Raw genomic sequence first — 26,454 nt, 5'->3', positions numbered from 1 at the left:
TGAAACCAGGAAACAGAAGTTGCAGTGAGCCGGGATCGCGCCACTGCACTGAGCCTTACATCCCCAAGCTACCAAGATCAAGACTCCCATCAAAAAAAAAAAAAAAAAAAAAAAGAACGACCCATGAAAGAACAGAGAAAGTTCTTCATAAAAAAAGAACAAGAATTCCAAATCCTTTCACCTCCTTATAGTCCTCCGGGACAAAAACTCATTTAATAACCAAGTAGACACGTCCCTCCTGATTTGAGTGGGCACTTTGAGAAAAAGCACAGCGATTAAAAGCTTAGCACCCATTGTCTAGAAGAAATGCAGAGAACAGAAAGTGTACTGGTAAGGGGGAAAAGGATGCCAAGAACAGAGATTTATGAAAAAGAAAAGGGAGAGAAAGAAAAGAAAAAGGCAATCACCTGAAACAAACATAACCTTTACTGCACAGAAGCTACTGACAGGCAGGGTGCGTGGGCGGACCCCAGGCACCATCCCCACCCTTCACTTGGGCCATAGCCAGAGAGGTTCAGATGGCACGTGTTTGGGACTGGGCAGGCTCTAGCACCTAGCTCGCTGTAAGAAAACTAGCTGGAGCACAGGTCTCACCGAATGTAGAGGCTTCTGTCTTGGCTAGATCCAAGGGCCAGTATTACCTGCCCAAAGTCCCTGAGGCTCTTATTACTATGTGGTGAAGGGAGGAGGGACCTGCCTCCTAACCTGGAGCTGTGGTATTGTGGTGTCATAAAAGAGTGGCTTAGCGCCCAGCCCTGAAGCTCAGTCATCAGTGGCTTTGCCCATGGAAGCGGGTAGTTTTCGTTTCCCCCAATGTACCCCAAGTGGCAGAGGAAAATGAACTCAGACCCCCAGATGTGTACCAGAAAGGGTCTTGAATATTCTATGCACTCACCCTAGCCTCCCTCTCACCTATCTCCAAACTCAAACGTTACCTAAAACCTAACATTGAGCTTAAAAATGCATGCAAAGGCCGGGCGCAATAGCTCATGCCTGTAATCCTGGCATTTTGGGAGGTTGAGGCGGGCAGATCACCTGAGGTTGGGAATTCAACACCAGCCTGGCCAACATGGTGAAAACTCCTCTCTACTAAAAATATAAAAAATTAGCCCGGCGTGGCGGTGCACACCTGTAATCCCAGCTACTTGGGAGGCTGAGACATGAGAATCGCGTGAACCTGGGAGGCGGAGGTTGCAGTGAGCCAACATCACACCACTGCACTCCAGCCTGGGCAACAGAGTAAGACTACATCTCAAAAAAATAAAAAGAAAGAAAAAAAAAAAGCATGCAGAATTTATATCCTACAGCTTCATAATGTATCCCTGTTTTACTGTCCAAATATTTTAAATTACTTACCACTAAGTAAACATATCCCATGAAGATATACCAAGTTCATCCTGTGGTTTAACATGCTTCCCTGGGCCACCATTCCCAAAGGAGACGACGCATCCCAGTTTGAGGGGCCTGGTCTTAAACAGTCACTTCCCTTGAAGAAGCAAAGACCTGGCAATCAGTAAACACATCTGAGCAGCTGCCCTATTTTATTTATTGTTATTATTATTACTAATATTATTTGGTGGTGGTGTTAACAAGAAAGGATTTTGACAGATGAGCAACATTCCTATCACTCAGTGCAGAAGTTGAAGTTGCTTCTTCAGTTCTCATGTTTAATCCCCCAAATTTTGAAATGGCCTCCAAAATTCTGCATTATTTGGTTGCCCCCCAGCTCTCCCACCTCATCTCATGTTGCTGTCTTCCCCTTGATAGACGTGTTCTAGCTCTGTTTCTACCCTCATCCTAAAAGTAGTGCCTGCCTTGCTGCAAATTCTTCCACTTCAGTAAGAAGTAAATGGTTTCACTCTTGGTCCATGTGAATCTGAGACCCTTCTCTAGTAACCTGCCTAGGATCCCTTTCTGGGACATGCTCTCTGAGGGGCCTTCCTGCCCCCAGTCCTTCCTCCTGCCACCCTCACTCTATAAAATGCTACAGTTGCCCTCCTCAGGACCCGCTCCCTCTCTCCCCTCCTTCGGAGCAGCTATGCCAGTCTTGTACAATTGATCCCATCCTATCTCCAGGATTTAAATTAATCATTTAGATTAATGGGTAATCCATTTCCTCTTTCTACAGTTCAAAGGTAGGTGTATGACTTCAGATCATGCAATCAGATAAAAACCCAGGACTTCTGTTGGACGGTCAGAGGAGGAACAGTCTGCTCTCTTTCTCTCTCAGCACATGAAGCAGCCAAACAAGTATCCCAGAGACTCTTAGCAGATATCGTGTAACCAAAGCAGGAGCCTGTCTTAGGGCAAAGCTGACACACAGAAGGCAGAGCAGAGAGAGCAAAGGAAACTGGGTCCTTAGTTACATCCCCAAGCTACTGAATTGAAACAATGTTGAGACTGACTCTCTAAAATATTTATTTCTGAGAGTCAACATACATCATCCTTATTTAAGGCAGTTTTCTTTGGGATGCAATAATAGATTCGGTTCCTACCCTTATGGAGTTTACTGAAAGTTCAGTTGGGGAGAGAGAAAATTACCTAATACCATGAACTGGAGGAAATACTGGATACTGAGAGATGTGGAGCTGGACCACTTCATCCAAGTGATCACAACATAATTACTGTGAATACTTAGGATAGAGCCAGGCACGGTGGCTCATGCCTGTAATCCTAGCGCTTTGGGAGACTGAGATGAACAGATCACTTGAGGTCAGGAGTTTGAGACTAGCCTGGCTAACAGGTGAAACCCTGGCCAACACGGAATCTAAATGTGGAAGAACGGACCAAGATTAGATGGGTGGAAGGCAGGCAATATGACAGGAAGAAGAAAAAGAAGAGAAAGGGTGTGGAGTTTCACACAGACAGAACAATAGTTACAAAGCCGTGAAGTAAGAGAGTCACATGGTGCGTTCATGTGACTAAAAATCGTCTCATGAGTTGGTCTTGTCTTAAAAAGCAGCTGCCAAGAGCTTGGTTATCCTGGATCCCGCCAGTCTCCATCACTTTTAAATTAATTGCAGCCTGATGGCCAGACCCTGGTGCTACCTTCAGCCAAAGGTGTTCATGCATGAGCAGTACTAGCAGAGGCAGCAGGTACTGACCCACCGGAAGCCACACACAGTTCTCCACACCCCACCCCATATTCCTAGTACTAGCCTAAGACTTCCGGCAATCCACCTGCTCCCAATCCTCCTTAGCAGTCAGGATTTGCATATGAAAATATCAGGTCAGAGAATTCCGGTGGTACCCAGTGATAGTCTATCTTCACCATTCATGGATTCCATGTTTGCAAATGCAGCTATTTGTAACCCCCAAGTCCATACTGATGGTGATGCAGGATAGGCAAGCTCCAGACTTGCGGCTTAGCCCAGGAGGGTTCTTGGTTTCATCCAGGAAAAATTCAAGGCTGAGCCAGGAGCGTTAAACAGCAACTTTGATTGAAGCAGCAGTGTACGGCAGCAGCAGAGGGACTGCTTTTTGCAGAACAGGAATTCCCTACACGCTGTGTGCCCAGAGTATCAGCTCAGAAGCAGTTCTGCACTCATATTTATACCCACTTTTAACTATATGCACATTAAGGGGTGGTTTATGAAGAAAATTCTAGAATGAAAGTGGCAGCTCTCGGGTTGCCATGCTAAGGGGCAATAACTTTTGGGTGTCGCCATGGCAAGAGAAACTCATAGGGCACACTGGCAGGTGTGTCTCATGGGGAGGTGCTTCTGTTCCTGACCTGCTTTAGCTGCTCCTCAATTTGGTCCAGTACGTGAGGATTTAAAAAATGCTACACTTTGAGGTAGCCTTAGGGAGGGGCTAGACATCTTCATCACCTCTGAAGGTGGCTCAAGAATCAGAACAAGGATTTGAACGGTATTTCCATGGGTCAAGGGGCAACTCTCTTCCTCTCAATCCCCCCACAGGCCCTTAGGAGGGGTTACCTCTGGGACCACGTATCTCCCATAGGAAGTAATCAGGTCAAAGCCCCACCTCCAGAGTTGAATTCCATCTCCTCCCTCAATGGCTCTTTCAAGGTAATTCCTGCACAGGCACAGACAGGCGAAATATTTGCGGCCCAGGATGCATGCATTCCCAGCTGAGGTCGAGCAAGGCGATGCCCTGCCTTCTTGTTTTGGCTATCGTACTGTAAACAAGTGCCCTTTTTGCAGTCTATTTAATGCCACATTTTTTGCATTTTTATGCTTTTCTTGGTGATTTAACTGTTTAAAATGGTCCCCAAGCAGACTGCTGTTGTGTTATCTAGTGTTTTAAATGCAAAAAGGCTGCGATGTGCCTTAGGGAGCAAATCATATGTGTGTTAGATAAGTTTCATTCAGGCAGAGTTATAATGCTGTTGGCTATGAGTCCATTGTTAACAAACCAACGATATATTTAAATATGGTGTCTTAAAGCAGAAACACCCACAAAACAAGTTTGTATATTGATCATTAACAAAAATATTGTGTCTAGTAGTTCACAGAAACTGAAGCCTGTATTGCCCTGAGAAGCAATGGCTCAGCTTTGCTAAATCAATGCTCATAACCACTTTATATAATAGAACATAATTACTGTGAATACTTAGAATAGAGCCAGGCATGGTGGCTCATGCCTGTAATCCCAGCACTTTGGGAGGCTGAGGTAAGCAGATCACTTGAGGTCAGGAGTTTAAGACTAGCCTGGCCAACAGGTGAAACCCTGTCTCTACTAAAAATACAAAAATTAATCAAGCATGATGGAAGGTGCCTGTAATCCCAACTACTCAGGAGGCTAAAGCAGGAGAATCACTGGAACCTGGAAGGTGGAGTTTGCAATGAGCCGAGAACACACCACTACACTCCAACCTGGGCAACAAAAATACATATATATATATATACATATACATATTCTATATATATAGAAAGAGAGAATAGACTTTATAGACTTATACAGGACAAGAACTAGGGACTGTCTCTCTAGCTCAAAAGTATGATCCTTTGTGAGTTAGTATAAGTGCACTGCTGTAGCAAACGGACCCCAAAATTCATAACAATCCAAGTATACAATGGATGTTTACTTCTTAGTCTTATATCATTTTTGAGCAGTGAATGAGCCAGCCTAGGGGCTCTCCTCCATTCACTTCCACAGGGATCATGGTTGGATGAACACTGTCATTATAACACACAGCTTTACCCTGTGCATTATCTTTATTTGCCTAACACAGTAAAGAACACATGGGTGTGAACCTGAGACGTTTTGATGAGCCAGGCCTGGAGGTGGTGCCCATCACTCCTACTCATATTCCATTGGCTACAATTCAGTCACATGACCATGCCTAGCTGCAAAGGAGTATGGGAAATATAGTCTGTATGGGTGACAAGGAAGGCAAGAACAAGATGGCCTTGGCTGCTAGCAGCCTCTGCCACAGTTTGTTTTAAGGACCCATACTGAATCAGGCTCAGACCAAGACCTACAATTGCCCCAGGAAGATCCATAATTTGCTCCCTTCCCTTCAGTTCTTCTTGAAATCTTGGTTCAACATTTATTTTGAGGTGAAACCAAGATCTGTGGGGGGACTGGGAGGAAGACAGCTGTCCCTTGACCTGTGGAAATACTGTTCAAATCCTTGCTCTGATTCTTGAGCCACCCCCAGAGGTGATGTAGATGTCTAGCCCCTCCCTGAGGCTACCTCTAAGAGTAGCATTTTTTTAATCCTCATGTACATCAGCAGCTATGGGTGCAACACAGCTCAAAGCCTGAGATCCATAGGACCCTACAAGGACTTACCTCTGGGACCACATATCTCCCATAGGAAGTACTCAGGTCTGTAAGCCCAAGGCCTCAGCATGAGGACGCCTGGCTCTGGGCAGAGCATTCTGGGACCTCAAGGATTTGCCTGGCCAGATCTGACTTTAGCTGTCTGGGCCCCTTTTCACACCATAAGGCCAGCTGTAAGGAACTGGTATGAGAGGGAAGCTTGGTAAGAATGCCCTGAGGAAGAGCAGGGAATGGGGGACCTCATCTCCAGCCCCATCCTGAGAAGAAGGAAGCCTCTGTGCTTTGGAAGCATTTGAAAGACTTCATGTAACCAAGGGCCACCCTTGCCTTATTGCTCCCACATACCCTACTGAAGTAAAAAGGGACAAAGACAGGTGATGGCCCATAAAATAGAGCTGTAGAATCTGTCCTGCCCTTCTTGTGTATACCTCTCCTGGCTGCCAACAGAAATACTCCTGTTCTTCTTGAGGTCCAAAAATAATCCCTGAAAGAAAAAAAAGTAATAATGATAACAATTTTTTGTTGAATGCCAGGCACTATGATTAATATTTGATATACGTTGTTGTATTGAATTCTCACCATGACCTGTGATTTAGGTACTTTAGTCTCCACCCAGTTAATGAGGAAACTAAGGCTCAAAGGAGTTAAGTAAACTTGTCCATGTTCACACAGCCAGGAAGAGGTTGAGTCAGGACCTCCTGTCTGACTGCAAAGCCTGCATTCTTAACCTCTGAGCTCTGTGACCCTGACAACACTGGTCACTTGCTGGGTGGGGCAGAGGAAGTCCTAGCTGCCTACACCTTCTTACACCTGCAGCCCTCCCGCTCCACAGCCAGGACCTGTCTCATGCTGACAACCTGCCAGAATGACCCATCACCTCTACATATTCGCCACACTCCTTCTGAACCTTTTCTGTTCAATCTGCTTCCAAGCCTCTCTTGGGCATGAGTCTCATCCCAGTGCACCTGGTAAGTCCCAGGTGCTCTGCCTGAACCTGCCCACCAGCTGCCTGAGCTCCATCATTGCAAAGAGGTGTCTCCAGGATGTTAGTGGGAGCCTCAGGTGGCAGATCTCTCTCCTCCTTGTGCACTTCACTTCAGGTGGCTCTTGGAAAGACTTGGGATTGTACTACATCTCAGGATTGGTGACTTCTGCTCACCTCCCCACTGGAGCTCAAAAGGTAATATGCTCCATCAGCCACAGAAGTTCATTACTAGCCTAGTATCAGGCCAAGGGTCTGGCCAATGCTTTCACCTGGCAGGCTGCCATCAGAGGCTGCTTGGACAACACAGACCTGTGGCCTTGATCTCCACCTGTGCAAACAGCCCACATGGCACAGCTGAGCCCCAGACAGGAGGGATGAACCTGGAGTGCTTTTTTGTTTGTTTGTTTTTGAGACAGAGTCTCACTCTGTCACCCAAGCTGGAGTGCAGTGGTGCATCTCAGCTCACTGCAACCTCAGCCTCCCTGGTTCAAATGATTCTCCTGCCTCAGCCTCTCAAGTAGCCAGGATTACAGGCACCCGCCACCAGGCCGGCTAATTTTGTATTTTTAGTAGAGATGGGGTTTCTCCATGTTGGCCAGGCTGGTCTCGAACTCCTGACCTCAGGTGATCTGCCTGCCTCAGCCTCCCAAAGTGCTGGGATTACAGGTATGAGCCACCGAGCCTGGGCAGAGTTTCTCTTAACCCCATGCACACCTCCCTGCTGCTTGACCGGGGACAATAGCCTCCCTACTTAGAATCTACATTTTCCCCCTTCTATAAGGGGAAAGAATAGTCCTTAGGGATCTGTCACTTTAAAATTCTCTGGGGTTAAAAAAAAAAAAAGGTAACAATATGTAGCCAGGTGCAGTGGCTCACGCCTGTAATCTCAGCACTTTGGGAGGCTGAGGCAGGTGGATCACGAGGTCAGGAGTTCGAGACCAGACTGGCCAAGATGGTGAAACCCCGTCTCTACTACAAACACAAAAGTTAGCTGGGCACATGCAATTCCAGCTACTCGTGAGGCTGAGGCAGGAGAATCGCTTGAACCTGGGAGGCGGAGGTTACAGTGAACCAAGATCAAGCCACTGCACTCTAGCCCAAGCAACAGAGCAAGACTCCATCTCAAAAAAAAAAAAAAAAAAGTAATAACATGTTAAACTATGGGTTCTTCCATGAGTTTCTGTGGGCAGTCTTACTAGATGCCATTCGCAAGTTTCTTGGCTCTTTCTCTCCTGGGGCAAACACCATATATGGCGTCATAACAATCCTTTTCTTACCTTTTTTTTTTTTTTTTTCCTGAAAACCAATCCTATTAATTGGTGCAGGAAGGAACCAATGAAAATCTCCTTGTGAAGGCTCATAATTTAGGATGTTTCTTCTTTACATCCCTCCTAGTTTGGGGGTTTTCTTGGGGTGGGGGGAGTGGGGTGTGTGCAGGCCAAGCCTTTGTCAGGGTGTCGCCAAGCCATCTCAAACTCTCCCCAGCCAGTTCTTTCCCAGCTGTGGGGCTTTTGGCAGAGAAGGGCAGAGGGTGACTCAGATGGCTTCCCAGGAGCCGTTGAGTCCTGCCTGGCTTCCCAGCTGGCTTGGATTGAGCGACAGCATGGTTAACAGATTTGCCAAAAATCACAGCACTGGGGATGGCCCTCCAGAGGTCAGGGATGTTAAGAGAGAGCCAAAGGGCACAGAGCTCTGTTTCAAGACTGGAAGCAGTCGGGGACCCAAGGAAAGTGCCTGGGGCTGAGCATTGGACAGCTCATCCTAGACCTGTCTCCACTCCCTGGAGGACTGTGAACCCATCACCACACATCCCAGAACCTTGGTTTCCTCATCTGTAAAGCCAGCAGGCTGGGTCATCTGAGTGGAGTAGATACTAAATTAGTCTAAGTTCCCTTCCAGTGTTGTGATTCTCTGAGTACTTTATAATTTGGGGGTCTGAAAACACTCCTCTGCCTTTTCCCATTTGTACGGTGTGCTGGGGCCAACCTCAAGGGCAGCACCAGGTTCCACCTCGTTCATGCCTGTTCTTCCTCACATGATCCTTTGCCCCTGCCCAGCCTGTGCCAGGGCACATGGAATTCAGACTGTTCTGATTCATCGACCTTGAAGGCAACCAAAAAACTGGCCTTGCAAAGGGGATCTGACGCCTCCAAAGCCGCGATGAGCCTTCCAGGTGGGTGGCTTTTGAATCTTCTCTCCCTCCTTGGGACCACAAAGCTTTATTTGACCAACATTCAAGCTCAAAAACTTTATTTGCCTGGAGCAACCCCAGGAGTCTTAACCTCGGAGAATTACCTTCTCTCAGGCTTCACCAGACGCCACCCAGGGTGAGAGTGTGGGGTGAAAACACGTCACAGCCACAGCCCTGTGACATTCTCATCTTCCCAGCAGGGAGAACCGGTCCTTGCCAGTGTCAAGAAGTCAAAACAAAGCTCCTTTTCCATGTGCTTTTTCTTCCTCAATGGCTTAGACTGTAAAGTCATCAGGAAGCATGGTCTAGTGCTCAAAGCTGCAGACAGACGGCTTGACCTCTGTCCTGGCGCCCTGGGCTGGCCCAGGCCAGACACCGCACCCCTAGGACTGTTTTCCCATCTGCAACACAACTCGAATCTCTCTAAACCAACATCACCTCTCACTGCAAAACACAGCCCCCTCCCTCCTTCCCGGGGCAGTTGGACTTAGAAACCAGCTCATCTGTAGGGGAAGAAATTCTTATGGGGTAAGCCGCAGAAGGACAAAGCACAGAGGAAGAAAAGAGTTCATCGTGTGCTGGGGGGTGGGGGCATTGGGGGTTGAGGGATTGAGGGAGGATGATGGTTTAGGGGAGTGTTTATTCCACTCTCCTGGATCCGAGGTGGAAGGTCTCTCCTTTCTAGGGAAACGGGATGGTGTGGCGTGCAGATAAACAGAGAAGCTTGCTGTAGATGGCTGCTGGGTGTCTCCAGGGATCAGTAACACCTTCATCAGAGAGAACGCTTCTGTAAGCATTCTACTTCCCTTCCCCACCCTCACCCCCACCCCTTAAATAAGCAGCTGTTTCCTCTGCCCCTGCGCCTGGCCCCTGGCCACTGCTGGGTCATCCTGCCTACCCAGGGCTGCAGACTGACTTCTCTAGTTTCAGAACTCAACTTCCCTGGGTGCGTCCCGTCTTCTGCCACTTCACAAGGTCTCTTTTCACATCTGCCCTTTACATACGACCCTGCCTGACCCAGCCTCGAAGGAAAGCCCATCCCCCACCCATGGTGGTGTCTGGAGCTCAGAAGGAGCCCTCCCAGTGACCCCCTGCCAGGCCTCTGGGAGGCATTTTCATCTGGTCCTTCCTTAATCCGCTTCCTGCCACCCGGGCCAAGCACACCCAACCAGGCTGCCTGTGGTAGGCTCCCAATATCCCTGGCTCTTATGTTATCAGATAAGGACATTTCACATGCCTCAGCCTCACTGACACCAGGTCTGAGGTTTTAACTAAGGAGGAGGAAGGATTAATAGATGCTGGGGCCAAGATGTCCAAGTATTTGAAGAGACAGACGTCCTTGCTCACAAAAGCTAACCATTGTACACAATTGCATGGCCCTTGGATAAGATTGAGAGCATGGTTCTCACCCCTGGCTGCACATTAGAATCCAGGCTGCTCCCCAGACAGATTACGTGGGAACCCCTAGGGTTGGCATCCAGGCATTGGCTGGCTTTGAGGGCCACTGATCTAAAACAATGCCCCACTTTGCAGTTTGGGAAAGAGAGGCCAAGAGAGAGGAAGTGATTTGCCCCAAATTAAATGTGGGACAGAGCCCCGAGCAGAACCTGTGTCTCCTAACTTTAAATTCATATCTCTTCCCATTATGATTTTCCATCTGGTCACTTTACAAGAGAGGGCCTTAATCTCAGAGGCACATTAAATTTATCTAAGGGAAATTTTGAAATATACAATGACAGGCTTCTGAAATTCTGGTCTAATTGCTTCCGAGTGTAGCCTGCATGTAAGTATTCCTTAAAGTTCCCTGAGTAAGTCTCATGTGTAGTCAAGGTTGAAAGGAGCCCCGCTTATTAAAGGCTAAACCCCTTTAGAGAGAGAGAGACAGAGTTAATGAGAGAAAAGGAAAGGCAGAAAATAATGCTGTGGAGGTTGGAGGAAGGAAAAAGTTCTTGTAGGAGGAATCGTGGGATCCATCAAAACAAATGATGCTTGAGCTGGATCTTGAAGGTTTCAATACTTGGAAATGACTAACAGCTTTCCAGGAGAGAGAACCGTGTGAACAGGGTCCCATAGGAAGGAATATGGGAGATGGGACATTTGGGAATTGGACGAAACAGGCAAATTGGGACCAGCGTGCATGTGGGAAGCTTTCAATTCATACAGGAGGATGACGTGAACCGTCCAGCCCAGTGGCTTCCAAGCTCCCGCACACATTAGACTCACCTAGAGGGCTTGAATGCAGGCTGCTGGGCCCGCCTCAGAGCCCCAGATGCAGTGCTCTTGCTTGGGACCTGGGAATTTGCACTTCTAACAAGTTCCCAAGTGATCATGATGCTTCTGGTCCTCCCAAGACACTTTAAGAACCACTGTGCTAAGCAGGGGGAAATCCCAGGAAGTTTCAGATTTGAATCACTTTGAGAAACATACACATAGAAAAGAAAGACAGAGTGAGAGAGCGTGAGGAGGCACTTCAGTAGGACAGGAACACTGACCTAGCACAGAGGGAGAAAATCGCAGTGCAGAGCAGCTCAGAAGCGGATGCAGGTGCTGCCATCGCAGCAGGGAGGGAGAAAAGCGGCCCAAGGAGGGCCTGGGCAGTGGGACTGGGGAAGAAGGCAGGTTTACAGCCTGTTCAGCAGACGCGTGCGCAGAACATGGTGACTGACTGGATTTGGAGGGAAGGAGGGCAGAGTCCAGGGGCAGTGACTTTTGGAAGGTGAATAGCCTAGCGGGTGCAATTCACGGAGCTGAACAGGCAGGAGGAGGGGCAGGTGTGGGAGCAGTGCCAGGGGCTTGGTTGGAACATGAACCCGAACCCTGTTCTCACGTGCCTGGCAAGAGCAAGACCTCTGACTTGGGCCTAGAGGGTGCCAGAATGACGGGAGCTGTTTCTACCCTAAAACTCTCCTCCAGGGGTGTTGGGCGGCAGGCGGGGGGGAGAGCTGATCCAGGGTGGTGACCCATGGTGAGGTGCTTTGGGCCCGCATCCCATTCAGTGGACAGGTGCAGGAGTCAGTAGAGCTCTGTCTCTTCAAATCCAATCAGGGAGGCAAAGGAATCAAGCACTGCCATGCACCCACACTGAAACCACATTGCTCCGAGACCTTGATCTGCCTTCAGTTTACCAGATGTGCTCCCTGAAGCAGTAGTCCCCAATCTTGGCTGTGCATTAGAGTCACCTGGGGAGCTTTAAATATGCCTGCCACCTGGGCTGCACCCCACACCAATTAAAACAGCATTTCTGGGATAGGACCAAAGATTAGTATATTGGAAACCTCCCCAAGTGATTCCCAAGAGCAGCCAGGGTTGAGAAATGCACCCTGAAGGGTGTATATAGGTAGCCTTCAAATAGCATATTTATGAAAATTATGCTTCCTCCCTAAGGAAATGGCTTGAATGTGTCTAATGCCGCCCTATCCCACCCCACTGCCCTCCTCCCACACAAGAGAACTGATCAAGGGACAGGCCTGGCCTTTTGAGATACATGACTGCTCCAAGCCACAGGCCTGCGTGGCAGGATCTGTTGCCCATAGTCAGAGTTTATGGAACCAGAGGCCACATCCTGGAGGGAGGAGGCTTGAAAGCCCAAAGCCCAGGAATCACAAGGACTCAGACGGGCCAGCTCTCAAAAATGACAAGTTCACTTTCACACTGTTGGTGGGAGTGTCAATTGGTTCATTCAAGGAGGCTGGACCAAACAGGGCACAGTGGGTAGAGAGTCTATGGGGAAGGATGGGGCATTGTTCATAGCCAAAACCAAGAGGGAGGTTTTGAGAGCCTGAGAGACCCTGTGGAAAGAACAGGGATGTGGGTGATGGGCGGTGCCCTGCATGAGATTTGGCAACACCAGGCAACTCCTCACAGCTGCTCGCAGGCGTCCCAGGAGTGTGGAGAAGCCAGGAGAGGACAGAGTGTGATGGGGCCTCCTCTCCTTGCCCTCCTCCCCGACTCAGAGTCAGATACGAAGGGCAAAGAGAGCAAAAGGCTGGGAAATCAAGAGCATGAGGAAACTTACAAGGACAGGGGATGGGGGCATTCACTCCAGGGGCATATCAGGATTGGGGGGGGCCTGAAGTTTGCACAGTTGGGAAGGCGAGGGCTATCTTTAAGAAAAAGAACACAACATGACAAATACAACTGGAGGTCTTGGGTCTGGGAAGGAGCCTGAAGTGAGGAGTCCTAGTGTAAACCTGCTCTGGCCAACAGGCTAATATTCTGTGATAAGACTCATTGCTACCCCGTGCCCCACGTTCCAGGGTCTGGCCTTGTCTGGGATGCCCCAGCAGACTAGGAGGCCAGTTGTCCATTTTATTTCTGGGAAACGAAGGAGTAAAGGAGTCTCTGTGGTCAGTCGCCCAACACATGTTGGTGGCCGTGCCACAGAGAGGTCCTCTGTGCAGCCCTGCAGGCCGTTCACTCCCTCCACAGCTTCACAGTAGGACCTACTATGTGTCAGGGCAGGGCTGGGCATGACAAGCATCACAAGGACTCAGACAGGGCCCAGCTCTCAAAAATGACAAGTTCTCCACTTTTACACTGTTGGTGGGAGAATAAATTGGTTCAACCATTGTGGAAGACAGTGTGGCGATTCCTCAAGGATCTAGAACCAGAAATTCCATTTGACCCAGCAATCCCATTACTGGGTATATACCCAAAGAATTACAAATCATTCTTTTATAAGACACATGCACACGTATGTTTATTGCAGCACTATTCACGATAGCAAAGACTTGGAACCAATCCAAATGCCCATCAATGATAGACTAGATAAAGAAAATGTGGCACATATACACCATGGAATACTATGCAGCCATAAAAAAGGATGAATTTATGTCTTTTGCAGGGACATGGATGAAGCCGGAAACCATTATTCTCAGCAAACTAACACAAGAACAGAGAACCAAACACCGCATATTCTCACTCATAAATGGGAGTTTAACAATGAGAACACATGGACACAGGGAGGGGAACATCATACACCAGGGCCTGGGGGAGGGGGTGAGAGTTAGGGGAGGGACAGCATTAGAAGAAATACTTAATGTAGATGACAGGGGATGGATGCAGCAAACCACCATGGCACGTGTATACATATGTAACAAACCTGCATATTCAGCACATGTACCCCAGAACTTAAAGTACCATTTTTAAAAAATGACAAGTTCTCTGCCTAAGAGATGTGCAGGCCTCTGTGAAGGCAGGAGAGAGAGAGGGAGGTACTTGCCTCAGGCAGTTCGGATAGGCTTCCCAGAGGCTGCAGCCAGAGAAGGGAGCCAGAGAGAGCTGCCTAAGTTCACCAGATCAGGGGAAGTTGGTCTTGCAGAGGGAATAGCCACAACAATATTTACTAAACACCTACTATGTGCCAGGCTTAAATCTGTTATCTGAAGTCAATGAGTTTGTTCAACAACACCACAAACTGGGTCCTAATATTATCCCCGTTTTACAGATAAGAAAGCTGAGATACAGTGATGTTAAAGAGCTTATTCTCAGTCTCACAGCTATGTAAATGGTGGGTATGAATTTTAAACCCAGGTAGTCTTGCTCTAGAATCCATGTATGCACAAAGCTATGAGGAGACATCTTGTAACACTTTGGGAACTGCAAGATACTCCGTGTCTCACTCACAGGAAGCACAAGGAAGGCAGGCGAGGAAGGGGGCCAGGCGGCAACAGGGATCCTGGAGGGCCTAGAAGAACAGGAAGAAGTTTGGGTAAGGAACGGTACCCATAAAAGGCAGGGCAGCTACTGAAGGTTTTTAAGCAAGAGCATGGGGTGATCAGATCTAGGCTTTAGAAAGGTTACCCTGGGCCAGGCATGGTGGCTCATCCCAGTAATCACCGCACTTTGAGAGGCCAAGGCGGGTGGATCTCTTGAGGTTGCGAGTTCAAGACCAGCCTGGCCAACATGGTGAAACCCCGTCTCTATTAAAAATACAAAATAGCCGGGCACGGTGGCTCAAGCCTGTAATCCCAGCACTTTGGGAGGCCGAGGCGGGTGGATCACGAGGTCAAGAGATCGAGACCATCCTGGTCAACATAGTGAAACCCCGTTTCTTCTAAAAATACAAAAAATTAGCTGGGCATGGTGGTGCGTGCCTGTAATCCCAGCTACTCAGGAGGCTGAGGCAGGAGAATTGCCTGAACCCAGGAGGCGGAGGTTGCGGTGAGCCGAGATCGCGCCATTGCACTCCAGCCTGGGTAACAAGAGTGAAACTCCATCTCAAAAAAAAAAAAAAAAAAATACAAAATAGCCAGGCACGGCAGCAGGTGCCTGTAATCCCAACTATTTGGGAGGCTGAGGCAGGAGAATCGCTTGAACCAAGAAGGCAGAGGTTGCAGTGAGCCAAGATGGCACCACTGCACTCCAGCCAGGCGATAGAGAGAGACTCTGTCTCAAAAACAAACAAACAAACAAAAAACAGTTACTTACTCTGTGTAGAAGATGTGATTCGAAAGGATGAATTAGAAGCCATCAGATGGAAGCAGGGGGAATCTCTAAAGATGCTGTTACAGAGTCCTGGCAATTGTGAATGGAACATCAACTGAGGCCAAGGCACCAAAGTTCCTCTGGTTCCAAAGACCACCCACAACAGCCAGTGGGCAGAGGAGACAGAGAGGGTCCATCTTCTGCCACAGGATGTGTTTTGGACATGGAGCCCAGAGATCTGAGTGCAGTGCCCACCTTCCCACTGCCACCTTCGTGGACGAAGTCAAACCCCTTCACCTCCCTGAGTCACAATTTGCTCATCTGGAAAGTGGGCATCATAATTCATGCTCTGTCTGACTCATTCAATTTGTATGAAATTCAAACAACGTCATGTATGCAAAAAATGGCCCATGGCGATTATTGACAGTACAATGGAAGGTTGAAAATGTCTGCACAATCAGCTGATAGCCTGGAGTCCAAGAGTCTTTTATTCTTGGGCTCAAGTGGTATCCTTTGGCTTGGCAATAAGCTTTCAGCTGAGGCGGGTCCCTTCTTCCCACCTCCACGTGATCCACCCAAGTCCTTCCCTTTCTTCAAAGCACAATCCAAACACCACCTCCTCCAGGAAGCCTTTCCAAAGCCATGCCTCAAGCCCACAGCTGGAAATGGCCTCTCCTTCCCATGAAGAATGCGACTTTCTGCTCTGCTCTGTGTTCCATCTAGCTGCAGTTGTTTCTGCATTACCTCCCCATGAGCTGCCATAGGCTGCTGCCTTTCTTTTTTCTTCTTCTTTCATTTTTTTAATTTGTTTATTTTTTGAGACAGAGTTTCACCCTTGTCACCCAGCCTGGAGTGCAATGGCACGTTCTTGGCTCACTACACCCTCCACCTCCAGGATTCAAGCAATTCTCCTGCCTCAGCCTCCCGAGTAGCTGGGATTACAGGCACCCGCCACCACGCCTGGCTAATTTTTGTATTTTTAATAGAGATGGGATTTTACCATGTTGGCCAGGCTGGTCTCAAACTCCTGACCTCAGGTGATCTACCCGCCATGGGCCACTGTGCCGGGCCGGGTACTGCCTTTCTTATTCCTCTTTCCATCTTCCACTTATCCTATGTGCCAGCACAAAGGATACTCAATGCCTTTTGGTGCAAAGATTGAAATACAGAGCTACTGAGTGACTGGGCTTTGGATCCACAGAGAAGTCCGGGACAGCCAGTGAAAAGGACAAAAGTGTTTTCGCATGATGGCGTAGAAGGGCCAGAGGCTTGACAGCTTCCTTCATCCTTCCAAAGTCCACTCTCCTCCAAAGACATGCATAGAAATAATAACAGAGTAAATGTCTTCACTAACAGTGATTAAGTACTTATTCTGTGACCATTTGCTAAATATTTTACTGATATGCCTTATCGAAACTTCACAACAAATCTATAAGGTGAAACATCTTAATCCAGCACTTAGTACAGTGCATGGGACAGAGACAGACTCTCAGTAGATTTTTAAATTAATTTAATTTATTTTTATTTTTTGAGACAGAGTTTCGCTGGAGTGCCGTGGTACGATCACGGCTCACTGCAACCTCCACCTCTCATGTTCAAGCAATTCTCCTGCCTCAGCCACCTGAGTAGCTAGAATTACAGGCATGTGCCACCACACCCAGCTAATCTTGTACTTTTAGTAGAGATGGGGTTTCTCCATGTTGATCAGGCTGGTCTTGAACTCCTGACCTCAGGTGATCTGCCAGCCTCAGCCTCCCAAAGTGCTGGGATTACAGGGGTGAGCCACCGTGCCTGGCCAGATTTATTTGTTTGAATGATAGATAAGGAAACTGGGCGCATCAGGTGAGGTGACTTGCCTAGGGGAATACAGCTGATGGCTGGCAGAGTGGAAATTCAAATCCTTCTGGCTTAAGGACAACTTCATATTCCCTCTCATCAATGAGAGATGACTGGTTGTGGAGATGTGAGGAAACAGCAGATGTGGTGAGGGACGGCGTCTTTCCTCTGCATTGTAGGAGCTAGAGTCCGAAAGTCCACAAGAGACCCTGGAATCAGTGGTCCTGCTGGTCCAGGCTTCCCCAGGCTGGAGAGTGAAGTACGGGGTATGCATCCCCCTGAAAGTAGGGTGGATGGCCTCGACATCCAGACAGCAGTGCCCAGTGCAGGACGAAGAGCAGCTTGGTCGGCTTGTGACTCTTCCAAACATTTCCTTATCAGCTTTTTCCTGCAAGGATCTGGGCACTCAACTATGTTACAGGTGCCCGGCTTGATAGAAACCCTGTTTATTAAAAAGAGTGGGGTGTAGTGGCAGTTACCCCAAGGAACTTGGCTATGGAAATGGAGGCCTGGAAGATGACCTGTTATTAAGCCTTGAAGCTGAGGCCTGGGGCCTGCTCCCAGGACAGAAGGACTGAACCCATGTGGGCAGTTAATATGACAATTCAAACCTCGGTGGGGTCCAAAATGACCCCTACACATCATTGGAAACTCTCCGGGACCTGCCAACTACTTCTCCTTTCTGGTTGGGCCACCAGCGGCTTTTTCTTCACCCAGAGCAGTAACTGTCTGAACAAGTTGTTTTCATTAATTCTTCAGAGACGTGGATCTTGAAACAAAAATAAAAGATTCCTCCCTTCCTCCTAGAATGAACTTAGGACAGATATAATTTCTACTGCACAAATATAGGCAGTATAGAAATTATAAAAGAAAAAGAGAAGGCCGGGCGCGGTGGCTCACGCCTGTAATCCCAGCACTTTGGGAGGCCAAGGAGGGTGGATCATCATGTCAAGTGAACGAGACCATCCTGGCCAACATGGTGAAACCCCATCTCTACCAAAAATACAAAAATTAGCTGGGTATGGTGGCACGCGCCTGTAGTCTCAGCTACTCAGGAGTCTGAGGCAGGAGAATTGCCTGAACCCAGGAGGCGGAGGTTACAGTGAGCCGAGATCACACCACTGCACTCTAGCCTGACGAAAGAGCAAGACTCCATCTCAAAAATAAATAAATAAATAAGTTAATAATTTATCCTACACACAAAGAGAATCCCTACTGATTTTTTTTTTTTTTTTTTTTTTTTTTTTTTTGAGACAGGGTCTCGCTCTATCACCCAGGCTGGAGTGCAGTGGCACAGCCGTGGCTCACTGCAACCTCTGCCTCCCAGCTTCAAGCAATTTTCTTGTCTCAGCCTCCCAAATAGCTGGGATGACAGGCACCCACCACCATGCCTGGCTAATTTGTAAAGTTTTGTAGAGATGGCGTTTCACCATGTTGGCCAGGCCAGTCTCGAACTCCTGGACTCAGGTGATCCACCCACCTCAGCCTCCCAAAGTGCTGGGATTACAGGCATGAGCTACCACACTCAGCTTCCCTAGTAATAATTTTTTAACCCATCTTTCCTGGCCCTGTTTTTATGCATTTAAAAATATCTAATTGAGCTCATCACGTGGATGAAGTTTTTTGTCTTGTCATTTTCACTTAATAACACAAGTATTAGTCATGTTATAACAACTCTGAATACAGGTTTTTATTTTTTGAGATGGAGTCTCGCTCTGTCTCCCAGACTGGAGTGCAGTGGCACAATCTCGGCTCACTGCAACCTCCGACTCCCAGGTTCATGGGATTCTCCTGCCTCAGCCTCCCAAGTAGCTGAGACTACAGGTGCACGCCACCACGCCCGGCTAATTTTTTGTATTTTTAGTATAGACTGGGTTTTACCATGTTAGTGAAGATGATCTCAAACTCCTGACTTCGTGATCCACCTGCTTCGGCCTCCCAAAGTGCTGGGATTACAGGCATGAGCCACCATGCCCGGCCTGAATACAGATATTTTAATGGCTACATAAGAGTCTACCATATATTATAATTTACTTAACTTTCCTCATTGTTAGATGTTTAGGTTGTTTTCAGTTTTTATTGTTATACATAACACTATAACTTTTAAAAATAAAATAAATCAATAATTCAAGAACAAAAAACAATTGGGGTTGTTTTAGGATATGTCCCCCTCTCCCTCTGCTCAGTTGCTTGAGAGAAGATGGGACCCAAGACGGAAGATGGTGTGAATACACAGGAGAAAACCCACAGCCTGTGTCTGGGAGAGGACAGGGGAAGCCGATCCCTGCCTGGCTGATCCCACACTCCTCTGCTGGCCCTGTTGACATTTGATAAATGCTTCCTGTGAAGATGTTTACCCAGGAGGAAATTCATCATGCTTCCCCTTCCTACCACGAGGGTGGGAAGAGGGGCTCCATTGGCTCCATTCATTCCAGCCAATGTCTGAGCTGACCACGTCACCACCCTGGGTGCCCCGGAAGGTGTGAGACAAAGGCGTCAGACACAGAAAAGTCTGTGTCGGGACGTGGAGAAGCAGCCAAGAGGGCATGTCTGTAGACATCCAAGTCTACTTGTCACGTGCATCTCCTGATTTCTTTCTTTTTTTCCTCCATTTAAATTAAGCTGCTGATTGTCCTTGTTTTATCCAGGAAGTCCTAAAGGACCCATTGAGAGCTGGGAAGTCCAAAGGACCCATTGTTTTTTCCTCCCTTTCTGGACAAGGAGAAGGAGCTGATGTGGTAGATGGATCGTCAGTCGTGGGAGAAGAGGTGTCCGTGGGCCTGGAAACGCCATTTGTTTCCCAGCAATCGGGGCCTCTTGGTTCCACTTTCAGTTGAGCTGCTGTCTTCTCTAGAGAGGCAGTTGGGGCTGAGTGCAGTGGCTCATGCCTGTAATCCCAGCATTTTGGGAGAGTGAGGCAGGTGGATCACCTGAGGTCAGGAGTTTGAGACCAGCCCGACCAACACGGTGAAACGCCATCTCTACTAAATACAAATAATTAGCTCGGCATGATGGCACATGCCTGTAATCCCAGCTACTTGGGAGGCTGAGGCAAGAGAATAGTTTGAACCCAGGAGGTAGAGGTTGCAGTGAGCCAAGGTCGCGCCACTGCACTCCAGCCTGGGCAACGAGAGTGAAACTCCATCTCAAAAACAAAAAAAAGAGAGAGGCACTTGGAAGTATTGAAAGCTGTGATATCGGGGCCAGTGCGGCCAGTTCAGCTCAGCGTCAGCACTCACTCGCTGTAACCTCCAGCAGGTCCCAGAATTATTCAGAGCCGAGGCTTCCTCGCCTCTGAAACAAGCCTTGATATCAACTGCAGCCATTTCCTGTGAGGGCCACGTAATAGAATGCTTGGACAAGCACTTTGAAACAGTAAAATAACATACAGGTGCTGGTTTCCTTTAAGCCAAGGAGCTTGGCCAAGTACCCCAGCTATAAAATGAGCATACTATAAGAATCTCTGCCTCCCACTTTCCTGAATGTCAGAAAGACAGAAGAGATAATATTTGCAAAAGTGTCCAAGATCTTGAGTTGGTTTTCCGTTTCACCAACATCCAAACAATCAAAATAAAACATATCACAGAACTTGTTTCCGTTCTAAACAGTGACCATCTCAGCCACCAATAATACCTTGAAGCAAAGCACCAAAGACTAAATTACCCTTTTTTTTTTTTTTTTGGAGACAGAGTTTCACTCTGTTGCCCAGGCTTGAGTGCAGTGGTGCCATCTCTGCTCACTGCAACCTCTGCCTCGTGGGTTGGGGTCATTCTCCTGCCTCAGCTTCCCAAGTAGCTGGGATTACAGGCATGCACCATGATGCCCAGCTAATTTTTGTACTTTTAGTAGAGACAGGGTTTTGCCACGTTGGTCAGACTGGTCTCGAACTCCTGACCTCAAGTGATCAGCCTGGCTCAGCCTCCCAAAGTGCAGGGATTATAGGCGTGAGCCACCATGCCCGGCCACTGAATTACTTTTTAAATATCACATTCTTTAAAAGTTCCATAAAATATGACTCTCAGAAACATGTATCAGAAGCAACTCAGTGGTTTCTTTAAAAATCCAGATTCTTGCGCTGCACTGAATCAGACACCCTGGGATGTGGGACCAGGACACTGCATTTTAACAAGCTTTCTAGGGGCCTGTTTGGCACACTCAAATGAGAGCCACGAATTTAGAAGCCTCATGTCAAGCTGCAGAAGTCACAAAAACCATTGGCTGGGCATGGTGGCTTATGCCTGTAATCCCAGCACTTTGGGAGGCCAAGGTGGGTGGATCATGAGGTCAAGAGATCAAGATCATCCTGGCCAACATAGTGAAAACCCGTCTCTACTAAAAATACAAAAAATTAGCCGGGCGTGGTGGCACACACCTATAGTGTCAGCTACAGGCTGGGACAGGAGAATCACTTGAACCTGGGAGGTGGAAGTTGCAATGAGCCGAGGCCGTGCTGCTGTACTCCAGCCTGGGCAACAAGAGTGAAACTCCAGCTCAAAAAAAAAAAGTCACATAAACCTTCTCTCTGTATGCCCTTTAGCAGCCAATCCCTGAACCCTCCAAAGAGAAGATTTGTGTACACAGTATTTACTGGAGCCCAAGTCATAGATAATCCTAGCCTCCAAGGCGCCACCATCCACAGCTCTGATTCTGGCAAAGGCAGATGGAAGAGGCTGGGTCCACCCACCTAGGCAGCCCTGTAGACTTGAGTCCGGACCACAGCAGAAGTTAGCAAGAGAAAGCAGAGCTGGTACATGATACAAAAGTAACAAAGGGAGACTGTTCCCCAAGGGAGGCCGGTGGACCTCAGGGGACATCAGAGTCCAGGTCACAGTAGCAACAAAAAAGGGAGGCAGAGGGAGGGGACACACAGGCCATCACGGATTCTAGGAATATGAGTTCTCCGAATGACTTTGATAGTTTACTTCCATCAATATACAGTTTCCTCTGAGTTCCTGGGGACAAATCTCAATCATGGAGCCTTCAGAAGTAGTGATCACTGTCAGGGGTCAGTGGACCTGGGGTCAGCCTACCAGTTGACAGGACCCTGTGCATGAGTGTTTCCACATGGCATGACAGCTGCATGTGGAGATATCAAGTTTCCCATGAGGCTGACCTCCCACTTATTCTTCAGGATGACCTGAGCTGTATTCCACGAGGATTGTTCGCTGTGGGTTTCAGTCATCCTGTAGGAATGTGTAAGCATCTGCTGATGAATGATCTTTCCAATTTCCTTATGTTTGGATGGCCACCACAACCCCTGTGAGTGAGACAAATGTGCTATCATCTACATCTTTTAGGTGAACAAACTGAGGCTCAGAGAGGTTAGACTTATTTCCTAAGCCACACAGGCATAAAGTCCATAGACAGGACTGCAGTCTTCTGCTTCAAATTTCCTTCCATGACAACTTGATTACGTTTCAGAAACTTGGCTTTTGAGATATGTCTAGAAGCTGTTTTCTCAGCACCTTAAAAATCCATAGAGCTCTTCCTACTTGTTTTCTGGTTAAAAACAACCTTCTTATTTAATACTTTGGCATATGAGCTAGAGTGACCAACCTGCCAATTTCCCCAGGATTGTTCCGGCTTTAGCATGAAAGTCCTGCCTCCCAGGAAACCCCTCCACCCCAGGCAACTGAGGCCATTGGTCACCTTACTATGTGCTCAGACTGTCTCAGCCTATCAGTGAGTTCCCAGCTGCACAGGACCCCAGGCCTCGCATCTTCCCATCTGACCTCTGACTCACTCACCTCCATCTTCTACCTGCCCAAGAATTCATACTCTTCAGAGCAAACACAACACTGAGAAATCATTCTCTACTCAGCTAAGCACTTGCAGTGAGCTTCCGATCACAATGGACATCTTAGCAATGTAGGAGACTGCAGGCAGAAATATTAGACTTATCAGCACCAATGTCCAAATGGCGATATATCAAAAATTTGCTTTATTGAACAATGGTGCTAGAAACGAAAATATGATTTGGGACACAGACACTATATTCTATAGTTAAACTAGAAAAAAGTGAGTGTTATTTGCATTCATTATGTCCAATGGAGCAGACAATCTGGTTAATTTCTGGCTCTGTCACTTAACAGCTGTGTAGCGTTGAGTAACTTGCCTAATGTCTCTCTGTACCTCAGTTTCCTCATTAGTAGAATGGAAATGATGATAGAATCTACTTTATAGCATTATGATGAGAATTAATACATAGAAGTCACTAGAGAGTGCCTGCAGTAAATGATGTTAGCTATTGTTCATTGACCCATAACCTACACATGGCAAGGCCAAGGCCAGTATCTAAATACCATGTGCCACACAAACCAAGCAGAGGCTAACAGGGGATTCATTTGTTTCCCAATAATTGGGGAAAGGAAAAGGGAGCCTGGAAAACTGTTCTGGACTGAATGTCTTCTTTCTTCTTCCCTTTAAGAGTCATTGTATCCTCAAGCGCTATTGCTGACTCTATCCTGATCTGGGATGCCCAAAACAAGCAAGAAACAGTCCATCAGTAATGTCCCTCTCATCAGTACAGCACTTTATATCTAGCAATTCTCTTGTGTGCATGTCACTCTGCCACATCTGTACAAAACCACTTCCGCTACAGACCAGGCTTCTCTGACCCATGTGATCTTGCTAGTGTTGACCACAGAGCTGCTATCTACCATTAGTCTCTTGCTAAGTTGGGTGCTGTGGGAGATGCAGGTGCAACAAGGTGTAAAAAGTGGGTGGAGCTGACCCTGGACCCATTTACATTTATCTGGGGAAAAAGCTCTTCAGGTCTCCAGGTATGTAAAACAGGACAATCAAGTGTCAAATGGCCTTAGGATTCAGGAAGGACAGGCAAAGGCAGGGCACTGTTGGCAACACAGGGAAGAGACGCCCGCTGTAGCCCAGCCTTTTACACCGACCTTAGTCTTTTAGAACAGATGTGATGAGCACGGCTGACCCGCCAGCCTTAGCCTCTCCGTATGCTCCAGAGAACTTCCAACAGGAAGATTGGCTTTTCTGGCCCTGAGGGCTTTTTCCAGTACTGGAGCTTTCTAGACGAGCTACAAAATTAGTACTCACTGGGAAATCCACACCCTCTGGGGAGCAGCCTTCAGGGACGAGAGGAGCTGGTGTGTAGGCACCCCAGCCCCTCACCCTCTGGGAGGATCGTTTGTGAGGTGTGTGTTTTACACCTTTCCAATAGCTTCCCCCTAGGGATTAAGCTGCAGTTGCTCGTGGTGACAATGGCCCCTTTACCCCTTGCCTCCTCTCCCCTTATCACTCTCTCTGGCTCTTCCTGGTTTTCTTCCTCCCCAGTAAACCACACTCACATCCTTGTCTCAGGGGCTGCTTCTGACAAAACTCAAACTAAGACATCCCCCTATTTCTTGTTAATGGATTAATATTATACTCATTTAACTAATGAGAAAACTAAGACTCAGATTAAATATCTGGTCTGAGGTCACATAGCAAGTATGTGATCGTGCTCAGGCTTGGCCCCACATCCCTGTGTACGACCACACCTGTCCTTGTGGCATACTGAGAGAATTGCACACATAAGCACGTCGCTGGGTCCCAGGGACACTGCTCCCTCTGACTCCCACCTCCATCCCACTCAGGAAACCGGGAATTTTTTCCAGTCAAGACAAGGCAAAAAAAAAAATGGACCAATGGCTTGGTTTCACTCAATTCTTATTGACCTCGCGTTCATTTTGAAATGTCTTCACTCCACCTCTTTCTGTGAAATAAGAACCAGAATGACAGTAACAGGGGAGAGAAACAACCAAGTAGAAATCTTAGACTCATGTGAGCCTGAAGTGCAAGCCAAGAAATGGGAAGCTACCCTTTCTGGTATGTGGTGTTGCTGGGAAAGTGTTATCTGTACATTGTTTATGCAGATCTATAAAAAAACAGCTTTTACAAGCACAGTTCCAACTTTTGGCAATTTTTGCAAATCATTTGGACTAAGGTAGCATGCAGCTGTTGTGTTGGGGTAAGTGTCTGGATGTGAAATTTTACTGACAACCAACCCATTGTTGGGAAACTTGAAAGTTTTGCCAAGGCTCAGGGAGCTGTCAGTAAACCCAGGTAAAGTTTTGGCTCAGTTAAGAGGTAACTTGATCCAAGTTTTGAACAAGATGGAATTATGACGAGCAGGAGCAGATGGATGGGGTAAATCACGTGAAATCAGCCTAAACTTATCAAAGCTGACTGCAAAGCTTCTTCTATTTATGTCCAGTGTTCTAGTTATCTATTGCTACATGATAAACCAGCCCCAAACTCAGTGGATTAAAACCATGCATTGTGTTATATCTCCTGAATTTGTGGGTCAGGAACTCAGACAGGGCTTGGCTGAGAGGTTCTGTTCCACAGACCATCAACCAAGCTTACTCACAAATATTCAGCTGGCAGATGGGCTGGTCTGAAGGCTCATCTCACATGTCAGGCACATTGATGGACATGGCTAGAAGGCTGGGCCTGATGGGGACTGTTGATCAGAGAACCCGTACATACATGGCCTCTCTAGCCTGGTGGCCTCAGGGCAGTTGGACTTCTTACACAGCAGCTCAGTGTTCCAGGAGCAAGTATACAGTGAACAAGCTGGAAGCCACATGGTTTTTTATGACCTAGCTTTGAAACCACATAGAGTCACTTCTGCTGTACTGTTTGTCAAAGCAGTCACAAGCCAACCAGATTCAAGGGGAAGCGACTTAGATCCAACCTTTCAATGGTAGGAGTGTGTAAAAGTACAACAGCCAGTTTGGGTTAGAGACAAAAAGGGGCTGGGCATGGTGGCTCGCGCCTGTAATCCCAGCACTTTGGAAGGCAGAGGCAGGTGTATCACCTGAGGTCAGGAGTTGGAGACCAGCCTGGCCAACATGGTGAAACTGCATCTCTAATAAAAATACAAAAAATTAGCCAGGTGTGGTGGCAGACACCTATAATCCCAGCTACTCGGAAGACTGAGGCACGGGGAGGCAGAAGTTGCAGTGAGCTGAGATTGTGCCACTGCACGCCAGCCTGGGCAACAAGAGCGAGACTCTGTCTTGGAAGAAAGAAAAGAAAGAAAGAAAGAAAGAGAGAGAGAGAGAGAGAGGAAGGAAGGAAGGAAGGAAACAGAGAGAGAGAGAAAGAAAGAAAAAGAAAGAAAGAGAGAGGGAGGGAGAAAGAGAGAAAGGGAGGGAGGGAGGAAGGAAGGAAGGAAGGAAAGGGGAAGGAAAGAGGGAGGGGAAGAAGGAAGGAAGGAAGGAAGGAAGGAAGGAAGGAAGGAAGGAAGGAA

At 47.7% G+C, this 26,454-nt stretch overlaps 1 long non-coding RNA gene across 1 annotated transcript; it reads left to right on the top strand.

Annotated features, from left to right (window-relative positions):
* Window positions 1–9,320: 9,320 nt before the first annotated feature.
* LOC116564841 lies at window positions 9,321–16,712 on the top strand. The gene is made up of 3 exons (XR_004275122.1): window positions 9,321–9,455; window positions 9,613–9,716; window positions 16,478–16,712. It is a non-coding gene; the product is annotated as an uncharacterized LOC116564841 (long non-coding RNA).
* The last annotated feature ends 9,742 nt before the right edge of the window (window positions 16,713–26,454 follow it).

The sequence above is a fragment of the Sapajus apella genome, unplaced genomic scaffold (assembly GCF_009761245.1).
Source record: "Sapajus apella isolate SASKATOON/1434 unplaced genomic scaffold, GSC_monkey_1.0 scaffold38, whole genome shotgun sequence".
Classification (NCBI taxonomy): Eukaryota; Metazoa; Chordata; class Mammalia; order Primates; family Cebidae; genus Sapajus; species Sapajus apella.
The sequence above is the reverse complement of the archived record's forward strand: the minus strand, read 5'-3'. Positions and strand labels throughout refer to the sequence as shown.